The sequence below is a fragment of the Pleurodeles waltl genome, chromosome 10 (genome assembly GCF_031143425.1).
Source record: "Pleurodeles waltl isolate 20211129_DDA chromosome 10, aPleWal1.hap1.20221129, whole genome shotgun sequence".
Lineage (NCBI taxonomy): Eukaryota > Metazoa > Chordata > Amphibia > Caudata > Salamandridae > Pleurodeles > Pleurodeles waltl.
The window spans coordinates 543,863,751-543,886,208 of NC_090449.1; positions in this window are offsets into that span (position 1 = coordinate 543,863,751).

Genomic DNA, 22,458 nt, shown 5'->3' on the forward strand with positions numbered 1-22,458 from the left:
CTATATGTGGGTAGCTCAGTGGATTAATGCATTTTGGTCAGTGTCCCAGTGGACTAATGTATACACGCCAGGAATCTGTTTTTTACCTCATGGTCAAAGTTTAAAATCCCATCGGCTCCACTCACTCTTCTGAGGTTGATGAAGGGTGTTCCATTGATCTGGGCAACAAAAAACATCCACAATTTCAACGATAAGAGACCTAAATGTGAACATGCACTTTATAAATACACTTTAGTGGATCCAAATATTGGATATACTTGAACCAATTATTTCAGACAAAGTAGAATATAAATAAGTCAATTTGACTGCAAACGTATCCTAATCTTTAAATGCCTCCACAAATTTGAGAATAACAATCCATGGAATATTCCTAGACACCCACTTGTGGTCCAAAGACCAGTACTATTTATAGATGCTTATGTTTCTGTTTGCTAGATTAATAAAATAATGCCACTGCAGTTGTCCCACATTTATATCACTTTAATTAGATAATTAGGGGAACTCCCAACTCAATGTTAGGCTGCTATAATAATTGATGCACTGCCTCCACCAAAAAAGCACTACAAACAGTTGTATGGTTATTGACTACTAAGAAGCAATGTAGGGTCTAGTTGGTGAAAAAGTCCTGTACGAATGATCCTACAAAACACTATTGTACAGTATTTTATACTAATTTCAAGTAGGACCACCCTAAGGCTATGGACAAGCAGGATGTGAGAAAGGGCCTTTGCTTTTTGAGTGGTCACCTCCAATTCTGGTAAACTGGTGCTGCTGTTTTTTTTACTTTTCTAACTAGGTCCTAGTGCATGTGCTCCGACCCCTAAAACATGTTTAAAATGGCTAACCTAATTGGCATGATCAACTTTCCCATGAGGCAATAGTATATGGGGCCTAAAATACACCCATGGCTTAGAAAATTTAATGTTACAGCAATCCATAAATGTGACCAGGCAAACATGCTTCTAGGCCTATCTCTGTACTCTGACTGCTACAGTTTTAAACCTGCAACCAAATTTGTCAAAATAGCCCCTTTTGACAGGAGAAAATGTCCTTTTAAATATTAATAAGTCACCTGTCAGAACCCCTTTCGCAGGGCCACGGGGAACCAAGGGCTACTGGGCCCAACCATAATGTTTGAGGGTTCTTACTCCTAATTAGGCCTGGGCGGAGCTCACAGAGTTCCAGAGGTGGGATTCCATGAGCCGCAGAGTGGCAACCTCTCCTGCATGCGCCCAATCTTGGAAGCACTAAGCAAGGTCAGGCCTTAGCACTTCCAAGATCGGGTCCATTCAGAAGAGGGGCGTAGGCAACAAAATCTGTCATTTCAGCCCTCTTGTGCACCAGTGTGCACAAATGAAAAGTTTTTTAAAAATGAGGACTCACCTGAGTCCTCGTTGCCAGTGGCCTGGAGCTCTTCCTCCTGCTGCCCCCTGCTCCCAGGCCTTGCCCAGGGTGCTGGTGGAGGGATGTCGGGAATCCTCTGGTGGATGAGACGGCACACTGCAGCCCAGTGATGGCCCACACAGCGCAAGCGCAGACAGTTTGCACTGTGTAACTGGGCTGCAGTGCGCATGCAGTGAGCTTCGGTCTGCTGTCGGGGCTAGCAGAGTTTTTGGGTGAACTCCATGCTCCAAGTGGAGTGCCAAAAACTCTGTTAGCTCCACCAGCGGAGAGAGCTCACTGCCCACCCCTACTCTTAATTTCCTGAGGCTGACCTACTATTGATCCTGAGCAACTGGGCCAGTACCTCTTCTACACCTTACTGTCAGTGGCAGCTTTAGACAAGCAGTCAAAGGCACCCTCAGGGGTAAAGTGTAGATACAGTTTAGTGAACACAACTCGCAACTCAAAGTGCACAAAATATTGTCAACAAATGAATGTTCAGTCAAATAATTGCTATTATATGAAATAGAAGTATTTTATTTGTAACACTACACATGCAGAGAATTATGACATTCCTCAATAATAACACAATCCCCTTGAGGTCAGGGAATTTGTCAGCCAAATAGCTGTCCAACCCTCTGGGTTATTCCCCATTCACTGGTGGCCACATGTGGAGAATGCTTACTGCTAGGCCGTACACATGAGTTTGTTCAACTTTGACTCTACCAACTTAATCAAATGTGTCTATGGTACCGCAGCACCTTCAGTTCCAATACGCCAAGTTCAAGTCTTACCCGCGCCGGCAGCATAGAAGCATTCAGTGTTGCAGCGAGTGCATTGACTTTGGACACCTGAGAGTTCTTATGCTGTAGTGGGCAGCCGGGCTGCTCGTGGTACATGCGAAAGCACTTTTCAGGCTTAGACTGACTTCTGGAGCGTGACTGGAGGAATCGGGTACTTCAGCTCCATAATGGAGCCCAGCAAAGGGGCAAGGTTGTCCGTGGTATTCTCCACAGTCCTTGTGAGTCAGTCAGGGGCAGTTCTTACTGTGCAGGCTAAACCCTCCAAACGCAGCCTCAATCTTTTCTTGGGCAACAGCCCAAACTTTCTGGCAACATTTGTACAAGCAGCCCCTCCTGACATACGGGTTTGCAGTGGCACTTTAAAAATCGAGTGCAAACTCCTCTGGTGCAATCACCTCCACCTTGATGGTTATGATTCTCAGCGCTTTCTCAACAATAACTTCAACTGTGGCCTCCTCTGGCATACGGAGTCACTGCAAACCATGTGTCAAGACCCACACAGTGCCTAGCACACAGTTCAGTCCTCAGTGGCCCTCTCCTGGAATATGGGGTCACCGAGTTGACCCTGCACACAGGCAATGCCCTTTTGGGGCACAGCCATTCCCACACACCTTGCTCAGGGAGCCCTCTTGGTAGGGTTCCCCACCAGACCTCTCTTCCTCCAGTGCTCTCCCCTTCCACACTGGTCTTGGCAAGCAAGCAGGCACTGGTGCTCCGGGGCAGCTGATTTTGGTTTCCCTGAGGGATGTTCCCTTACACAGCAGGGAGACTATCAGGCATTTGCCCTCAGTCCTGGTCACAGGCAAAAGTCTTGCAGAGCTTCCCCTTCCCACACAGCCAGCCATCGAGGTCTAAACATCCCATTCTTATGGTCCTTTTCCAGACACTACATGTCATTTAGGATCCAAGTCTTTGAAGTTTGAAGTTTTATGTTAGGGTTCTACTTCTTTTGAAGCATACTTTTTTCTTTTTCTTCTTTCCTCTTGAAAGGCTGTCTGTCACAGCAGGCAAGACTCCCAAGCTGATTTTCCCATCACAACGCAGTTCACCCCTGGATGTAACCCAGAGTGACATGTGCATCAAAAGGTTAATCCTGGGCTCCCAGTCTACTCTTTATGATTCTTTTATCAGTCCCCTCTCCTTCCTGAAATGTGTTCAAACCCCTGCCTTTGTATCAATCAGTGAATCAAGGAGCAACCTTTCAAAATGCAAAGGAAGAATCTCTTTTTCCTGACCTCCAGTATGTATTTCTTCCAACTCACAGGAATGCAGCTACACACAAATTTGTCTTAGGGACTTCCTCTACTCCTCATGTCTTCACCAGCCAGGCCTGTGCTTCCCAAAATGGAACCCCGGGTCCTCCATGTAATGTACCATTGCAGGCACTCTTTACTCTGAGTATTCTTTCACAACACACATACTGCCCAGTACTGTTCCTGTTACCACCATGCATTGGTCCATTACAGACACACATACGTTCAGCACAAACATCCAATCTGTGTGCACTGATCAGTACTGTAGCCTTTCTGTATTGTACTGGGTTGTGCCATTTGTAAACACACACTGCCAGCAGACAGACACTTACCATGTATGCTCTGCTTAACTCTTCATGCTTCAAATATTGTACTTCTCACAAGCACATATACACCCAGCATATGCTTCCATTGTGCACGCACTGCACAGCACTAAATTTCTCATGTAATGTATTTCCTGCAGACATACATAAACTCAGTACATGCACTACCAACACATATGCTACACAGTCCTGCTCTAACTCTGTAACATACTCTTCCCAGGCACACACACATCCACATCAGAGTCAGTAGTTCTGGGCTGCACAGCACTCCACGTCCACCTGATGTAGGCCAAAGGTGAGTTAAGCACACAGCAGTGGTACTCTAAAAAGGCTGAGTGAGCCTACAGGCCTCACTCCAGTGACATAAGGTAAAAAGGACTTGTTTTTTTGTACTTATGACTACACAGAATACTGCCACTACCACACTGCTTAACTCCTGGTAAAGACTGTAGTCTTCCACCACTACGAGGATTGCCCTATGGGCCCTTCTTCTGGTCCTACAAGAACACAATTGGTCAACAGGCCTATGCCATGCTGCACATACATGATCTCTAATTACATATGACAAAAAAACAATCATCATTAGGGCTCCAGACAACAGTACAGTTCTCAGGACAGGTGTACATGTCTCTTACCATACAGAGGACGTTTAAGTCTGAACAACCCCTATGTAGGCCTTGCAGCTCACTAGGCAGGGTGAATTGTATTTAAAAGTAGGACACATAGAAATGTAAAGTTATCATGTCCTTACAGTGACTAGAACCCAAAAGCAATTTTCGCTCTAGCAAGCATGACTGGCCTATAAAGAAACAATGAGAAATTAAATATGAATTCTGCCACCTCTGGAATGGAACCACCTAGAAATATGATTAGGCCACGATTTTGACCATGTTTATTATTTATGAATAGCCCAACTCAATGGTGAAGTTGTATTTTTAATAATTGTGAAGTAGAAGTAATTTTTAGAAAGCTACCTTTTCCCTACCTGAAGCTCATGGAGGCTAATGTACATTGGCTCACCAGCAATGGCCCAGTGAGTACAAATGCCCTGATTAAGTGAGAAAAATGCTCCCAGAGTATGGGGAGGTGTTTTCAATTTGTCTGACAGGAAGACCAGTTGCAGAGTATGCAGGAACTTAATCACTTGGGTAAGAAATCAGTGCTCTCCCAGTGTGAGTTTCTCCGTAGCAACAAATCTAATTCAGTGGACCTTAGGCAGGAAGGTATCTGGCCTTGTGAAACTCCATATCAAACACAGGCATAGCATTGTTTCCCTGAATGATTTCAAGCTTTAAAAAAAAAGGAGCCCAAAGGTAAACATCTTGACTGGACAAAGGCACTAAAAGTATCTAACTGGAGAGAGGACATCCCTAGGCGGGCTCTTGAATTCCTTCCAATCAGCTTTTCTTTCCAAAACCTACAGCTTCAGCAGTACCAGCCAACAACCATCCAAATTTACTTTAACTTCCTTGGAAACAACCTGATGGGTCACGCAGGCTGAATTTTGACTTTCAGAAAAAAAGAGAAAATTCCAAGGCAAAACCTCCGACCAGTTTGAACCTTGTTTGTGTATCTGACCTGGGCTCATTACAGTCAGCTTGAAATCATACCTAGTTTCCTTTCTACAGGGACTCTTGACTATCATTAGTATGTTGCATTTCTAAACTAGGGTGGAATTTGTATTGTGTTTATGAGTTTTAACCCTTTTGGTAGTCTGCATTGCTTTTTGCATTTTCTCATTTAAATTAAACCTGTATTCCCTGTTCCGTAGCTACCAGTGGTTGCACTCAAGTTTAAATAACTGAAGCCTTTAACAGGACCAAACAGGATATTACCTATATTACTTGTGGAAAACTCATTCAACTCCAACCACTAAATATGTGGAATATGACAAGTAACATAAATGCTGGCTTTTTGGATGTAAAAGAGAGATGATTGGGCCTACTACTGAGTACTGCTAGCTGGAAGTGATGAAGTTGTTGGTCACAGTAAAGACTACAGCTTCAGACTTAGACACATAATCCTACAAGTTGACCAGTGTATGGTGCTGGAATATTATGGCTAGTATATCCACACAAACTTCTAGCTATTCTGAGCTTTCTCTCCAGAATGGGAAAGCAAGTCATGGACTTAGAAATCCCTGCTCTTTACTGTGCATTGTTTCCCATTCTGAGAAGAAAATACATGCTGAAAATTTCTACCTGCTCTGAACAGGTTTGAAGCATTGATGGATGAGTAATTGGGAGGGTGAAGGGGTATGGTGGGAGTGCGTTGGTTCAGGGACTCCTGCCTCTCTAGGGGAGCATAGACAGGACAGACAGGGGCTGGGCTAAGCTGTGCTGCTGCTTGCAGTCCTTCTACAGTGAATACTGGTCTAGTGCCTCCTGGCCCAGAATTGATGGGTCTGGTGTTTATAGACTGAATAATTCTGTGCCCGAAGACACTTCTAATTACAACTGATGTAATTCCACCCAGAGTTATCGCTCCAGGTGAAACCACTCCACCTATCATGAGACCATTATAAGTACTCCAAAGCAGAGTAGCAGGATCAGATACTGTATGTTACTGGTTGACCCTGATCCCTTGAAAATAAAGCATATGACCAAAAAAGAAGCAAACTGTCCTACAAGAGAAATTGTTTTAGGTAGAATAGACTTTTTATCTGACACAGAATGTCACCACTGACCACGGTCCTTTTAAGAGCAATTGTAGGTACCTCCTCCCACACACATAGATCTCCACAGACTTTCTAGAAGCACACATTTGAACATTTCTCTGGGACATGAACTTCTCATACTTCAACTTCCCTAGCAGACAACTAGCTTTCCCCCAGTTGCACAAATTCCACATGTTTGCTAGGTATGTTAAGGCAACTAACCCTTCCAGTTTTTCAGAATATGCTTTGGCGGACAAAGATTCAATCAGGAGCTATGAATACCTTTTCCAGTGGGCTGCTCATAGACAGTACAGCTTCTTTTGAGCACATTGAATAGAAACTGTGCTTTTTATATATATATACTGTATATCTCTGAATGAATGACTTGTGAAATAGAAAAATCTCCCCAAGTCAACTTGCAGACAAAATCCAATATGATTAATATTTTCCTGAACTGGAAGTTTTTCTCTTCTGCACACTATCTCCACCCGCTTATAATTAATGTATCCTACTTTGAGGTACTTCACCACCTTCTGGTTTCTCTCCAGAAACTTTTTCCGCAGAACAGGAGAGGCTGACGTTCCTATTAAACCTCCCTCTGAATATAGGTAGATGACTGCAGAACAGGTTACTCACAGGTGATAGGATGCCCAGACCTGCTCCTGCCACTTTGTCCAGGGTTTTGAGTCTAATCGCTAATGGTGATTGCATATGTGACTGTCAGAATGCACTATTGTGAATCCTGGATCTAATGGGATTGATGTACTTTTCCACAATTGTCAGTATCCAAAGTCAATCATACATAATAGTGATAAGCTGGTTAGTAGAATGTCAGTGGAAAGGTGAACAGGACAAGAGAGTGAAACTGAGACACTGAATGTCACCACACTAATTAGTATGCTGCATGCTGATGCCTATGCTGCAGATAATGAAGCCTGCTGGTTCACAATGGATGTTTAACACAATACTGATAACTTTAGTACATATTTCTGCATGGAATCCTATATCATAGCTGTAGCAAAAGACATACCTCCTGAATATGTCTGTACCTCAGCCTCTCTTATATATTGAGTGAATTCTAGCATTTCTGGAACTGTAACACAAATGAAATCTTAATGCATTATATATTTAATAAATTAGATATTTAAGACTTGTCATACTCTCATTCCCTTTTGTAATTAGGTAACTACACAACGTTTAGTTCTACTATATACTCAAGGTTGTTTCTTACACTGTATTATAAATAAACATTCATAAGTATTATATATTTTGCATTGATATCAATGAACCGTCTTCCTTCTAAATGTGTAACACCGCCATAGATACAATATGCACGTCCTGAACATTTCAGTAGCCATTTAAGATGAGGAGAGTCCTTGCGATTCCTCACACAGCCCAGTCTTTAAAGTTTAACTTTATATACCGTCTCATCCTTCAACGTTTATCTCTAAAATGGTACTTTGAGCTATTACAGTTAATTTCCAAAGTACAAATACATTCCTTAGAATACTTCTCTGAATTTAGCTTTAACTTCAAAACACACTTCCAAAACAGTCTTCATGATTTTCACAAGGTCTGGCGACCTTGCCCTCGATTCGCTAGGAAAGTATCTCAATTGCCTTGCAAAGACACTCTAACCATGAGGAAACAAATATATGATAAATTTAAAAAGGCTTCCGCTGTTTCAAAGCATTGGTATAGTTGAGTGGAATCATGGGAAATGTAGTCTGCATTCAGGTGTTGATGCTTAGTGTGTTTTCCAAAGACATAAAGCAGGACTAATTTCAGGGTAGCAGAGTTAGCCTATCCTACACCTGTATGACTTTAGAGCTAGCGAGTTCCGAGCACTGAGATTGTGTGTCCTCTGAGTATGGAAAGTTGAACTTAGGCGGAGAAAAGGCCTCCTCTGCAACCCAGTAAATGTAATTAAGGCATTCGTTTACTTTGTCTCCTATTTCTAACATCTTGTTTTGTGAAGAGGGTATTCAAAATGCATTTTAAATTGGAATATATCTAGCAAAACCTCTAAAATTGTGGGCACTTGGTATAAATAGCAACCATCAGTTCAACTTGGGAATTAAATGAGAGGGAAGACCAACAACTAAATTCTGCATGTAGGCTGGCCACATGAGACAATCGAAGAGGTGGGAGAAAATGATCCTACTTTACTACTCAAAGAATCATGTAAATGGTCAGGGTTTGTCCCAACCCTCAGTGTCAGCCTAAAATCCTCAGATAGAGATTGGCCATTCCCACAGTCGAAGGGACTGCCTGTTGGTATTACTCACACCTATAAAGATTTGTATTTCCATATGTGTTTTCTATTATTATTATTACTATTATTTTTATTGTTGTTGTTATTAGTTCACATGTACCACAAATGGTATTGTCTTTTGACTGCAGGCTGGAAAAATAGGTGCTAACATTATACTGCTGTATACATATAAATAGTTTTTCATTGATAAAAGGCTAAGGGGCATATTTATACTCTGTGTTGAATTAGCATCATTTTTTGTTACGCTCATTCAGGGCAAACTTAATGCCATATTTATATTTTAACTCTAGACACGTCTAGCATCAAAATATTGGTGTTAACGTCATTTTTCGGAGGTGTGAAACCTCCTTGTGTCAATAAGATGCAAGGTAGCATTCCCGTCCAAAAAATGACTCAAACCCCCTAGCGCCAAATGTATCCACCCGGGCAAAAAAGGCGCACAGGGGGGGCACACCCAAACAATGACGTTAACATCGATTTGCATCACAATTTAACACCCGGGTCAGGGCAGGCGTTAAACTAAGGCAAGCACACCACTACTTAAGGAGAACACACAGAAGCAACACTACCAACCACAGGAGAAGATGGAGGTGATAATGATCCAGCTTGCAAGCAGAGGACAGCAACAACTTCAGCAATTACCACCACTACAGCACAGCGCACAAAGGCAAAGCAGAATGCAGGAGAGGGTCTTCAGAACCAGGACAACCCTGCTTGGTCTCATAGACTGGACATTATTAGGACCTACAGACTGAACCGACAAGCCATTCTATACCTGCTGCACCACATTGAGCCACAAATTACAGCTAGCCTGCATACCCCACACAACATACCACCTGTGACAAAGCTGCCAGCTACCCTGCTGGCAAGTAGTTCCTTCCAAACAATGGGTGCCCTGGTTGCTGGACTCTCACAGCTGTCGTTCTCTGCATTCCTGCCAAAGGTATTACACGCTATCATCTCCTGGCACCCCACCACATCAGCTTCCCCAACACCGAGAATAGGCAGCAGGAGAACAAACAGGGGTTCTATCAAATTGATGGCTTCCCGCATGTGCTCAGTGAAATTGACTGCACCGATGTGCTGCTCATACCACCTGCAGCAACAGAGCACTTATACCGGAATGGCAAGCACACGCATTCCATTAATGTGCAGGCCACAGTGGACAACTGGGGACTATTCGTAAACATTTTGGCCAAGTGGGAGTGTCCATGATGCCTACATATTCCGGCACAGCAAGATCAATGAACAATTCCAGGATGGACAATTTGGAAATGGCCTACTTGTGGGTAAGTCAACAAATCTAGCAATATATACACAACACACCAACCCTGTCGGGCACACAACATATACCCCACTACATTAACACGTGACCAGGGTAACACAGATGTGCAGGTAACAACACATATGCACCATGCTGCAGTACAGCACAATTAGTGCACACCACAAACACATACACCCACATGTACACAAAACACCCACAACTTAGCAGGCACACCATGGGAAGGACAGGTGCAAACATGTACCCTTTGCTAACAGAAGGACTACACAGACCACTACAAGTGCCCACAGGTTGCCTACTACGTACTCTTCACACACAGTTCACCAAACAAAGAATAGCACATACATGTTAATGGTATACAACATGCCCAAGTCATGTAAGTTCCATATAGGCACAGATCCCTCAAGTTATGCTGTGCAAATTACTGCCAGAACAAACATCAAATACCAGACAACTTGTGCCTATAGCAACTACATCTCATCAATACATACCTGACTTACCTGTAGTGTGCAGACACATCTGCCTGACGCATTGGCTCACCCACGTAAGAATACAAGATCAATGCCCATCACATACCATGTGCCAGATGTGTGATAAGTGGTACCATACCTACTGTAGTGCCACCTCACATGCAACACTCGCTGACTCACAACACCATCATATCTGTACCAGACCTAGTAGAAGAAAACAGGACATCACTGACCACACATGCACTGTGCCAAGGGACACATTTGCTAAGTAGCTGAGCTCCAGCCCATAGCCTGCACTGTGTATGTGTTGACCGTATAAATGCTGATTCATGTTTTGGAAGATAGGAAAGACACTGGTAGTAAAGTTGATCATCCTGTAACAATGGGATACACACCCTTGGACACTTCATGGCCGCCCCAAACATTAGCTGCCAGTCAGGATCACACAGGGACCTGTGTAAAAGCCCACAGTACCATTGTCATGGCCTGCACTGTATGTACAACTTGGCAGATGACCATTTCATAATAACTTGAAGCCACATTGTAAATGGGCCACCCTCCCATGCTGTATGCAGTGTGGAAGGGGTGTGCAATGTGTGTCGCTGCAGGTCTTTCACTACAAAATACATAGAATGATGATGGTGACTCAGATGTAGCTGTCACCTAAAACCTAGGGAAGTGCCAAAAACAAACACCACCCCAGGGGTAATGTATGCATGTTGCAAAAAGGAAGTAGACTGTGCTTTGAACTTAGATGATTGTGCCACCAATGCATGCCGCATAGTGCTGCCCACACTGAAAGACCCAATTGGCCATCAAAACAGCATATGTATAGGGCGGTGTCCTTTGCTGCACAGATACATCCACCTCCACAAGGCAGCTAACCAAGTACCCTGGTGCAATGTAGGTAGTGTTGGTGCACGGCTGCATATGAGCAACTGGCACAAGGGACAACAAAGGGTTTCCAAGTAACATGTCACACATGGGGCATTCTTTCATAGTCGAAATGTTGCCGGACAGAGCAGCCAATTTTGGAGACGTGTTGTGCATTCTCATTTACCAATTTCAAAGGCCCTAAGTGTCACACATCATTTGCAATGACACCTGTCAACATGGATGGATGTGCAGCCTCTGTAGTGCTACCACGATGCCACCACATCTGACCCCATTGTGTTGTAAGGATGTGTCATGTTGCCTCTAGTGATAGCACACTGAGACAAGGGTGCACTACACTACGCATGAGACATAGATTAGGACCATCAGTTTGGAATCCAAATCATATGTCCCAGGTCCTTGAGCCAAACACAAGATTGTCATGTCCAACAACACAGTGCTGAGGATACATTACACAAAGATAGGAACTCACACCATACCACAAATACATATGAGTCATAACCAGCTCAAAATATCAACTGCCGTACTACATGACATACCTGTTGCAAGCTTTAACAACAACTTAGGGCCAGATGTAGCAAGGTTCCAAATTGCGAGTTGCAATTTGCGAGTCCCAGCGACTCGCAAATTGCAACTCGCAATTTGGAATGCAGAATGGTGTCTCAGACACCTTCTGCGAGTCGCTATGGGGTCGCAAAGACCCACCTCATTAATATTAATGAGGTGGGTCGCAATTTGCGACCCCATAGCGATTCAGGGCACTCACGGGGATGGTGGCCAGCTGGGAACAGCAGACCACCATGTCCGTGACTGCTTTTAAATAAAGCAGTCTTTTTTTTCAAAGTGCAACCCGTTTTCCTTAAAGGAAAACGAGCTGCACTTTGAAAAAAAAAACCGAAACCTTTAGTTTCGGTATTTTTCAGGGCACGTAGTGGTCCATTGGACCACTGCCTGCCCTGAAAAATTATTTGTTTTGCCAGACACAAAGGGGAAGGGGTCCCATGGGGACCCCTTCCCGTTTGCGCCTGGGTTACCATCCACTTCAAGTGGATGGTAACTGCGCTTTCATTTGCGACCGCAATCGTGGTCGCAAATGAAAATGCATACCATTGCGAGTCGCAAATAGGAAGGGAACACCCCTTCCTATTTGCGAGTCGGAAATGCATTTTGCGAGTCGGTTCCGACTCGCAAAATGCATTTCTACATAGCAAAGTGGCTTTAGCGACTCGCAAACGGCGATTTTCGCCGTTTGCGACTCGCTAAAGCTTTGCTACATCTGGCCCTTACTTCTTTAATCTTTTGCAGCAGATCAGGGTTATAGCATACAGCCATGGATAATGACCCCATTTCTCAACCCAAGCACAGCAGCAGAGAGTGCATATAATGAGGGACATCGGAGAACACGGACTATTGTGGAGAGGACATTTGTCATCCTGAAGTCCAGTTACAGGTGCCTGGACATCACAGGCGGCAGCCTCCTATATTCCCCACAAGTCGCCTGCAAGATAATTATAACATGTGCTATCCTGCACAACATATGTGTGCGGTTGAACATCCCCTTATATGAGCAGGTTGAAGACCTGCCTAAGGAGGAGAATGGTGGAGAAGAAAATCTGGGGGAACAGCACAACACAGCTGCTGGGAAATGTGCAGACTGCACATCGTTGAGAACTTCTTCACTTAATAATCACGTAACTCATTTTGTACATCTTGTCAATAAATACCTCACTTATTCACACAATCCGGCTTTGGTCTCTTCAATATACACTACATATACCTTAGGATTGTGAGTCTAACCTCAGGGAGCATGTTACGAACACTGATTTGAAGAGTACAGTAGCAACTTCACATGTGATGTGTAAGACTGAACTGCTGCCATCACACATGTCGCAAATAGCCTCATCACTTGAATGTGACAACTGAAGGACACAATCTAGCAACCACAACATACTATTTACATCCACGTTGAAAACTTGAACAACAATAGCTCATCACACACAACTACAACATGTCCAAATAGTAGGTAAACAAGGGGGCCCACACATGAGGCAGTGGATGTCAAAATATGGTGAGACTGTAATGTTTGAACAGACTACTGACACAACTCAGTGTGAGAGTTGCAATGGCTGCATGGAGCATGTGTGACAAGGCTGGGACATCATTGGTGACAATGGTCATCATGCTTAGCCCAGGTATGACATGCAATGGAAGAAGTTCAGCCTGCGCAGTACATCCATGGAAATCAGTCCTGCCACGGGACCCAATCCTGACACAGGTTACGCATGACTTCACACTTTGGAGGGACACGTCTGTGGAATACACAACAGAATGGATGAGAACATATGCAGCTAGGGCTGTATGTCCACCACACAAAAAAACACTGCTAAATGTAATGACGTTAATCTGATTATTGTGTTCAAAATATGATATGGGTGGAATGTAGGCACAGTGTGCCAATCACAGTATTACCAAATATGTACACGTCAGACATATGTGTAGTTCACACACAAGTCACTATATACTCAAGATCAACATATGGAGACAGTTGTCTGGTAATATTTTCTAGATAGCATTCATTAGCCATCATCAACAATGCCTGAGCTGTGTGTATGTTGTCTAAAATATTATACTCTGTAATACAACTACACATATCACATAAGTAAACACAATTCACAATCACATACCATAACTGTTGCATAGTACTGACTGCCATATATATGTGGATACGCTGTTGTCACACCTGCATACATATGCATGACGTGAATACATTTGCATGCTGTCGATTCTGTAATACACACATTGGTGTAACAGACCAATCACACCCAAATCACATTGTTGTATGGACTACCACATGTGGCCATACACAAAATATAACACTGCAGCCCAGTCTATTCCATTTGTATGGTGATACAGGGTGCATCCATAGACAATGGACAAAATCATGCAATCAGGAATAGTAAAAACAAATATGACGTAAATGCATCAAAAACATCTGCAAATGCAAAGTATATGACCCTTGGGCCATGAGCATGAATTCCACCTTTGCATTCATCTCAATGCTGATTTACTGTTAAATCAACGCATCAAGGTAATGTGTAAAAAAAAGACACATGTAGGTCATGCGTCTGAAATACTCATGCAGATATCAGATGCGTCAAATAATACATGCATAACAGAAAACGTGATGCATGCGGGCAAGATGTAATGTAATAGGAAATTCTGTTTACAGCCATGGTACAGTGGGTGTAATTTCACTTTCTCTTTACAGTCTGTGCCTCTTTTGTTTGGTTGTGTCCTAGAGTTCATGGTGTGTTCTTGCTCTGTATTGTATCTTGTGGTGTCCCTCCTGTTGGTTTTTTTTAATAGTATTTGGCTGTACTTTGTCCCAGTGTTAGTACATTTGTGTGTTTTTTGTATCTGTCATTGTACTTGTACTGTGTGGGATAGTTGTTAAGTTGGGTTAGTTGGGATTGTTATTTTTGGGCCTTAAGTTTCCTTTATTTTATTTTTGTTAATAATCATAATTTTTGTTAACCTGTACCTGTGAGATATGTCTGGTAGGGGGAGGCTGACAAGGATGGGGAAGGAGGAGCTATGAGGGTTCGTGTGGCTGGAACCCACTACCTCCCATTAATGTTGGAGATGGGGGACCGGGTGATCCAGGGATACTGGACAGAGGCAAGGCGGCTTCGGTAGGGCAAGGTGCTCCACCACCTGAAGAGGGTGTACCACAGCAGCTGCAACGAGCACCAGCTGAAGCATTGCTGGGCAGATCTGGTGGCCAGGGAGCAGGATCTGCTTGACCATCTTGGTGTGGTGATCGGTGGCCCTGTAGGTGAGTCTCCCATTGGCAAACTTTTTACTGTTCACCTCACTTGAATGACAGTAGCAGATGTGTTGGTGTGCTGCATGCAATGCTTGTGAACAGGTTGCATGCAACCAGAATGAAGTGTAACTGCACCAGTATAGACATTGAGTTCACATATCCTACTCTTTTACCAGTGCAAATCAGATGTTTTGTGAGTAATGCACAACCATCACTAAGTCACATATCTTAGGGGCCATAGCAACACCTGTGCCCCAGCATAGTGTCATGTATGATCAGCCCAGACGGGGGCGTGGCCAACATGGCGACCGGAGCAGCTGCATAAACTGCAGCTCCACTCCCGGCCTTCATCAAATATCCTGCATCAGATGTCTCCGACCTTCTCAGCCGAAGACGTCGCCCGTGCTGGCCTCAGTGCTTCACGGCGACCTTTATTCTGGTTTGGAAGCTGCGACAGCCCATGACCGCAGACTGCCGGACGGACTGCTGAGCCGCGTGCTGGTGGGCGCGGCCTGATGGGGCATGATTCCGGGCCACAGAGCTGCCCTTCGCCGCTCGGGCTGGGGCTCAGTGCAGACCAGAGGGACCCGAGCGGGTTTGGAGCGTTCCAGCTGGCGTGACGGGCTCGCTGCCCCCAAAACAGGTGAGGGGCTGCTCGTGCGCGCCGACCCACTGAAGCAACCTCAGCCGCTGGGATTGAAGGGCCGAGCCTGTGGGTTCCTGACGTTTGGCCCCTGGGGCCACAGGGCATCAATTGCCCTCACTAGTGCGTGAGGATTAATAAAAAGCAAAAACCGCTCGCGTGCATCCCGATGCCGCGTCTGACTCTGCAGGAAGCCGCGACTGCTGCGAGCACCAGAAGAGCTGCGTGTCCCAAACAACGAGCAGCCATAGTCACGCAGGACCCGGAGAGGCGGCGGTGATATCGACAGATGAAACATTTGCTTAGCCCCAGAACGACTTCAGGACATAGCACAGTGGTCAGCCTCGCGCCCCATCAGCGACATTGATCGAGTCGCAGCGCTTCCATGGTCTGCAGTGATCCTTCTGAGTGTACATGGGCACATTGGTTCACAGCAACATCAATTTAATCACTTGACGCCTCTTATGAACTGGTCTGTGTACCATCGCAGTCTGTGACTTTCTTCATCTTATAAGTGCCGGCTACTTAAAAATCCAAAAAACTCTTTTTTTTTTTTTCTCGTTGCATACACCATTCAGTTGGAGTGACTCTCCCTCAACCACACCCGCCCAGCTTTGCCAGTTCTGAGTACTGACTATGGCTTAAACTCACAGATAAGGATTAGAGCAATTGTATAGTAAATTACCAAAACTCCGTGATTTACCTGCTTAATATATTCCTACTGACCCTGTGCTCAAGCTCTCAGGGCACTGGGAAACTACCCCAGCAAGTACAAAACAGGCGGCCTGCATAACTACAACAAGCTCACCCTACGCCCGCCTGCTGGCACCGCGCACGATGCAACCAATCCTAATACTACCGTAAGTTACTAATAACAGGGTTAACCCTACTTTGTACTCAACCGGAAACTCACCAACTGTGACCCTAAGACATTTCAGATAATCAATGGGCAAACCGAAGACCCCACGTGTGCCCCCAGGGAACATGGACTCAGGCACATCGCCTCCGCCCGCGGAGCCCTCCGTTACGTACCAGGCACTACAGAAGATGGAAGCAACACTACAAACGCACACAACACAGTTTGAGAAGATATTGCAAGCTATCCTAGACACCAAAACTACCTTGGAAGCAAAAATAGGATCAGTTGTCGAAGATGTAAATTTACTGCGCACAGACCAACAAGCCCTGGCTGAAAGGGTAACAGCGCTAGAAAAAGATTTGTCGCTCCTTCCATCATCGATAAAGGACCTCCAATCGCAGATGATGGCTCTATCGACCGAAGTAGAGGCCTTGAAACGCAGAGCCGAAGACGCTGAAGGCAGATCACGCTGCAACAACATTCGCTTCGCAGGGTTCCCTGAACGGGCCGAAGGGCCTAGCACAGAATTATTTATTGAACAATGGCTCACAGGAACAATACTACAAAATAACATCCCAAAATGTTTCTATATAGAGCGTGCCCACAGGGTCCCTGGAAGACCCCCGCCACCTGGTGCTCAGCCCCGCCCTCTAATAGCAAGACTCCTTTCTTATTACAACAGAGACCTTATCTTACAATTGTTCCGTAAAACAGGTCCTATACGGTTTGAAAACGCAGAAATCACGGCCTACCCATACTTCACCGTGGAGGTACAGATGAAACTTAACTCCTTTTTCAGGGTTAAAGAACGATTACGAGAGCACGACATCAGGTACGCTTTGCTGTTCCCTGCTAAACTCCGAGTACAAGACGATACCCACACTCTTTTCTTCAGCTCTCAAGAGGATACATGGACTTGGCTGCATGCTAAAGGCCTTGCTGAACCGGTAAACCCAAGAAACCCTATGGAAAAATTGTCTTCCCCGAAGGATAAACGCAGGCCTCACAGAAAACAAGACACTAAACCTTCACCTGAGCAGTCCAAAGAGGAGCGCTCCTTACTACTACAGGCCACATCCCGCTTTGTCAATACATCCCCAACCTCCCTGTCTACCCAAACTGAAGCAGACCCTGAACCAGATGTAAACTCCGATTCCGCAGACTCCTTCTGAGGCCCCACTCTCACGCCACGCACGGCAGATTACATTTGTTAGTTACCCAAGTCCTAAACATCACTGCACTCTTGGCTGTGCCCCTCCTGTAAAGATACAGTCCACCTCGCACATTAGCCTGGGCCCAGGCTGTATGCAATCACGTTTCATTGCTACTCTCAGCCACAACACCTTAGTCGCCGGTGGCCCTGGGCAGAAGCACCAGCAATAAGAGCAACATAGGCCGGGAATCCCATTGACTCAAAACCATCAGCCTGAAGCACCCCCTGCTCCATACGGACTGTTTCTCCAAGTTGGCAAACACTGGCACAACTCCAGTCGTGCCACAACCACAGTTATTGTTTTATATAGTTACTGCTTTCACTTTCACTAAATGGGTTTCACCCATGTTATGTAATGTAGTCCACGATAATAGTAATAGGGGTCGTAACTGTGTCATTAATAAGTACACACTAGATTCAGAATGGCTGATCGTAGAAGACATTGAGAACATTATAGGCACGTGCAGAGCAAGGGCCACAAACTCACTGCATTCAAATAAATCTACAGATACATTATGACCTCCCAAAATCAGCAATACACCCCACAATATAAAATACTCACATGGAATACTAGAGGCATGGCATCCTCACGCAAACGGCAACGGATTTATACATACCTTAGGAGAGACCAGATACATTTTGCTATGCTACAAGAGACTCATTTAGCTAAGTCCTCTCTGGAGAGCTCACGTGCAAAATGGCAGGGACAACTATACGGCACTACCTTCTCGGCATTTGCTTGCGGGGTGGCGATCTGGATAGCCCCAGGGGTCCCATTTGTGATGTCCCGCACACAATGTGACCCAAATGGGCGATTTGTGATCCTGGAGGGTGTCCGAGATGGCTCCCCCATAGCATTAGGTGCATTATTTACCCCCAACACAAGCCAACGTGAGTTCTTATGGACACTTAATACTAGTAAACTTAATGATACCGCGATGGCTAGCCTATGGGGCGGCGATTTTAATTGTGTGCTAGATATCCATATGGACCGCTCATTTACCCCACTTGCCATTGCCCCAGCTAAACGAGCTTCACTTGACCTAGCAGATTGGGCCTTTAATAATGGTCTGAGGGAAATTTGGAGAAATGGACATCCCACACACCGCGAATACTCTTATTATTCGCCAGTACATAAACTACACACTAGAATAGATATGTTATTCGCACCAGCTGACCGTAATCCGTTATACGCTACATTGTTGTGGGGCCGTACATGGACTCGTATCCCAACTTGGCGCCTGCAGCCAGAAGCCCTTACAGACCCTCCCTTTCACGCAGAGCTGTCCAAGTGTTTATCAGACTATTTTTCCTTAAATAAGAACATAACCTCATCACGCGCTATTGAATGGGACGCCCACAAAGTTGTGATACGTGGCCACTGTCCAGCAGCCACCGTGGGGGTTAAGAGAGTACTCACTAGAGAGCTCCAAGAATTGGAATCCAAACTACGTAAGAAAGAGGTCTCTATTAACGCAGCCTCACCAGAAACATTGAATTCGCTTAGGGCTAGTCAGAGGGAGGCTGATATTAGGATGGCAAACACGATTACAGATACTTTAAGGCGTGACAGCATGCAGAAGGGGATAGATCGGGTAAACTGTTAGCATGGCTGGTTTGCCAGCCATCGCAATCCTCACCCACAGGTGCGATTAAACTGCATACAGGTCTTGTTGTTAATACTCAGGTTGAAATTAATGCAGCCTTCCACACATACTATCGCTCCTTATATCAACCTTCCACCCCCCCTACTGAACAACAATTGACTGAACTTCTGACGCTCATCCCCTAAAACCCGCACATTACGGACAATGCAGACTCACTAGACAGCCCTATCACTATAGAAGAGCTACGCTTAGCTCTCTCTGACATGGCACGCAGCAAAACCCCAGGCTCAGATGGACTGCCAGTGGAATATTTCAACTCACAAGCCACTCATCTCCTGCAACCCCTTTTGGAGGTGTTCAATGAAGCTCGCAATAGAAAGCAGCTACCGGACTCTATGCGCAAAGCATTGATAGTTGTGCTCCAAAAATCAGGCCGAGACCCCTTGGACGTCAAATCATACAGACTGCTCTTCCTTCTAAATTCTGACTGTAAACTCCTAGGGAAGATCCTAGCAACCAGACTACTCCCTTACTTACCAAACTTAATTCACCCTGATCAATCTGGATTCATTCCAGGGAGAAATACTTTCTTAAGTATTAGGCGATTAATCCGCATCATGCACAGCGTCACAGAGGTAGAAACAGTAGCTATATCCCTGGATATAGAAAATGTGTTTGATGCGCTTAGCTGGGACTATCTCTTCTGCACCCTTATTGCGTTCAGTTTTCAGTACGGCTTTCTAAGCTGGATCAAGACATTATACTCCAAACCCACAGCCCGAGTCAAAACGGGACAAGTCATCTCTGAAGTATTCCCCATTGGCAGGGGCACCAGGCAAGGCTGCCCGCTCTCTCCCTTATTATTTGCTATAGTAATGGAACCACTAGCAATTAAACTCCGTAGCTACGCTTACTCCTGGGGCATCCTAGAATTCAACACACATCACATCGTTTCCCTATACGCAGATGATGCCTTGATATACCTGCGCAATCATACTACTTCCATAGCAGAGGTAATGCTAATACCGGACAATTTCGCGCTCGCCTCGGGCTTGCACATTAACTGGACTAAATCAAGTATTTTCCCTCTCACCCCTATATCAAATGGACAGCTCACGACACTACCCCAATATCAACTTCCTTGGTCTCATTCAACCTTTAAGTATCTAGGCATTCATATATATCACTCCATGGCAGACTTAAGAGAAGGCAATTTGGACAGACTTCTCAGATCTACCCGCGGCTTGCTGTCATTCTGGAGTTCGCTCCCACTATCCCCTATGGGCCGGACAGCCATAGCTAAAATGCTAATCCTACCGAGATTTCCATATTACTTCACTGCGCTCCCGATATCGTTGCCACGCTCGTTCTTCCATAAACTATACTCCCTACTGACTGATTTACTGTGGGGCAGGGATAGACGGGGGTGGCACTATCTATTACACAACATCCGCAAGAGGAGGGCGGACTGGTAATGCCAAATCTCAAATTATACTACGCAGCAGCTCTGCTACAATGGGTAGCAATGTGGCTCAGTGATCCGCCTTCCCCAGAGTACACAGGAATAAACGCATACACGGCACCACAAACAATATTAACAACATTATTGGCTGGACCCCCCTACCCACTGAATAAGTCTCCTTTATTAGATGTAGCCAGATTCTGCTGGCGAAGATATGTCCAGGGCAGAGCCCCTTCCCCCCCTTACTCCCCTTCACTACCGCTGTCTCAAATACCGGGAGTTCAGGACCTTTTATCTTATCATGATATACGTGTTACTAAATCATTAAATATGGGGGACCTATATTGGTGTCCGCTGGGACCATGCAACCCGGGGCATTCTTGACATAGAGCGCCATTACAAAACTTCTACACAGTCTCTGGGGACGTAGCCATTCCAAACCCAGCGAATCTCCTCTACTTACCACACTCCTCACTATGGGCAACGTAAAAGGCACTATTATTAAATTATACAAAATACTTTTAACAGGCGCCCATACAGACTTAGCTCAGGCTAAATCCTGCTGGGAAACCGTCCTCAATGCACCAATCTCCCAGAAAACCTGGGAAGGGGCCCTCACCACGATTAAGTCCGTTTCCCGCAATACCAGACTAAGGTACACTCAGTTCAACTACATCCATCAGTCCTATTTATCCCCGGCCTGTATTAACAAAATATACCCGAATTCTAAACCAGAGTGCCCTAGATGTGCCACCCCTGCAGCTCATTTTTATCACATGGTCTGGGACTGCCATCCAGTAAACACAAGCTGGCAGCCAATCACGGAAACCACAGCAGAGATTGTCTCCCACGCGCTCACACCCACTCCGGAATCGTGCTTGTTCGGCATACGACGCCGCGCTAAGGGAGATAAGCACCTTCCTAGGTTTATAGACCTCGCATTTGTGGTATACAAGCGCTTGATCGCTACACACTGGAAGGCCCCTCACACCCCTTCTTATTCCGCCTGGCTCCATGACCTATATAACCGCACACAAGCAGAGGCTCACACATTAAGACATCTTCAATATAAGGGCCAGATACAAGAGGGAGCTGAAATCTGGGGCAACTTTGTAGTAAAAATAGAAACCAGAGACGATATGTGCCCCCCCTGAATTATCAGACACGTGACAGCAGACCCCCTACCCAACACCCACATCACACGATCCCTCACACCCTTCCTATTACTCCAGTATGAAACCATCATATCCAATTGTAACACAAAATTAAGCGACTAATAGAGCTCCCTCCAAGTGTGACCCCAGGTAATAAGATTGGATACCACGAGCACGTTAGACCTGTTTCGGCCCTGTTCTTGCCTTCATCATACACACACACAGTAGATGTGCCTCTCTTGTCTCTCAAGTCTGAATGTTACCCTTATTATTTGTAACGCCAATACATATATATATAAATGTAATAATCAAAGTGACCATGGTTACAAGTTGCACAGTTTCAAGTTGCATGTCA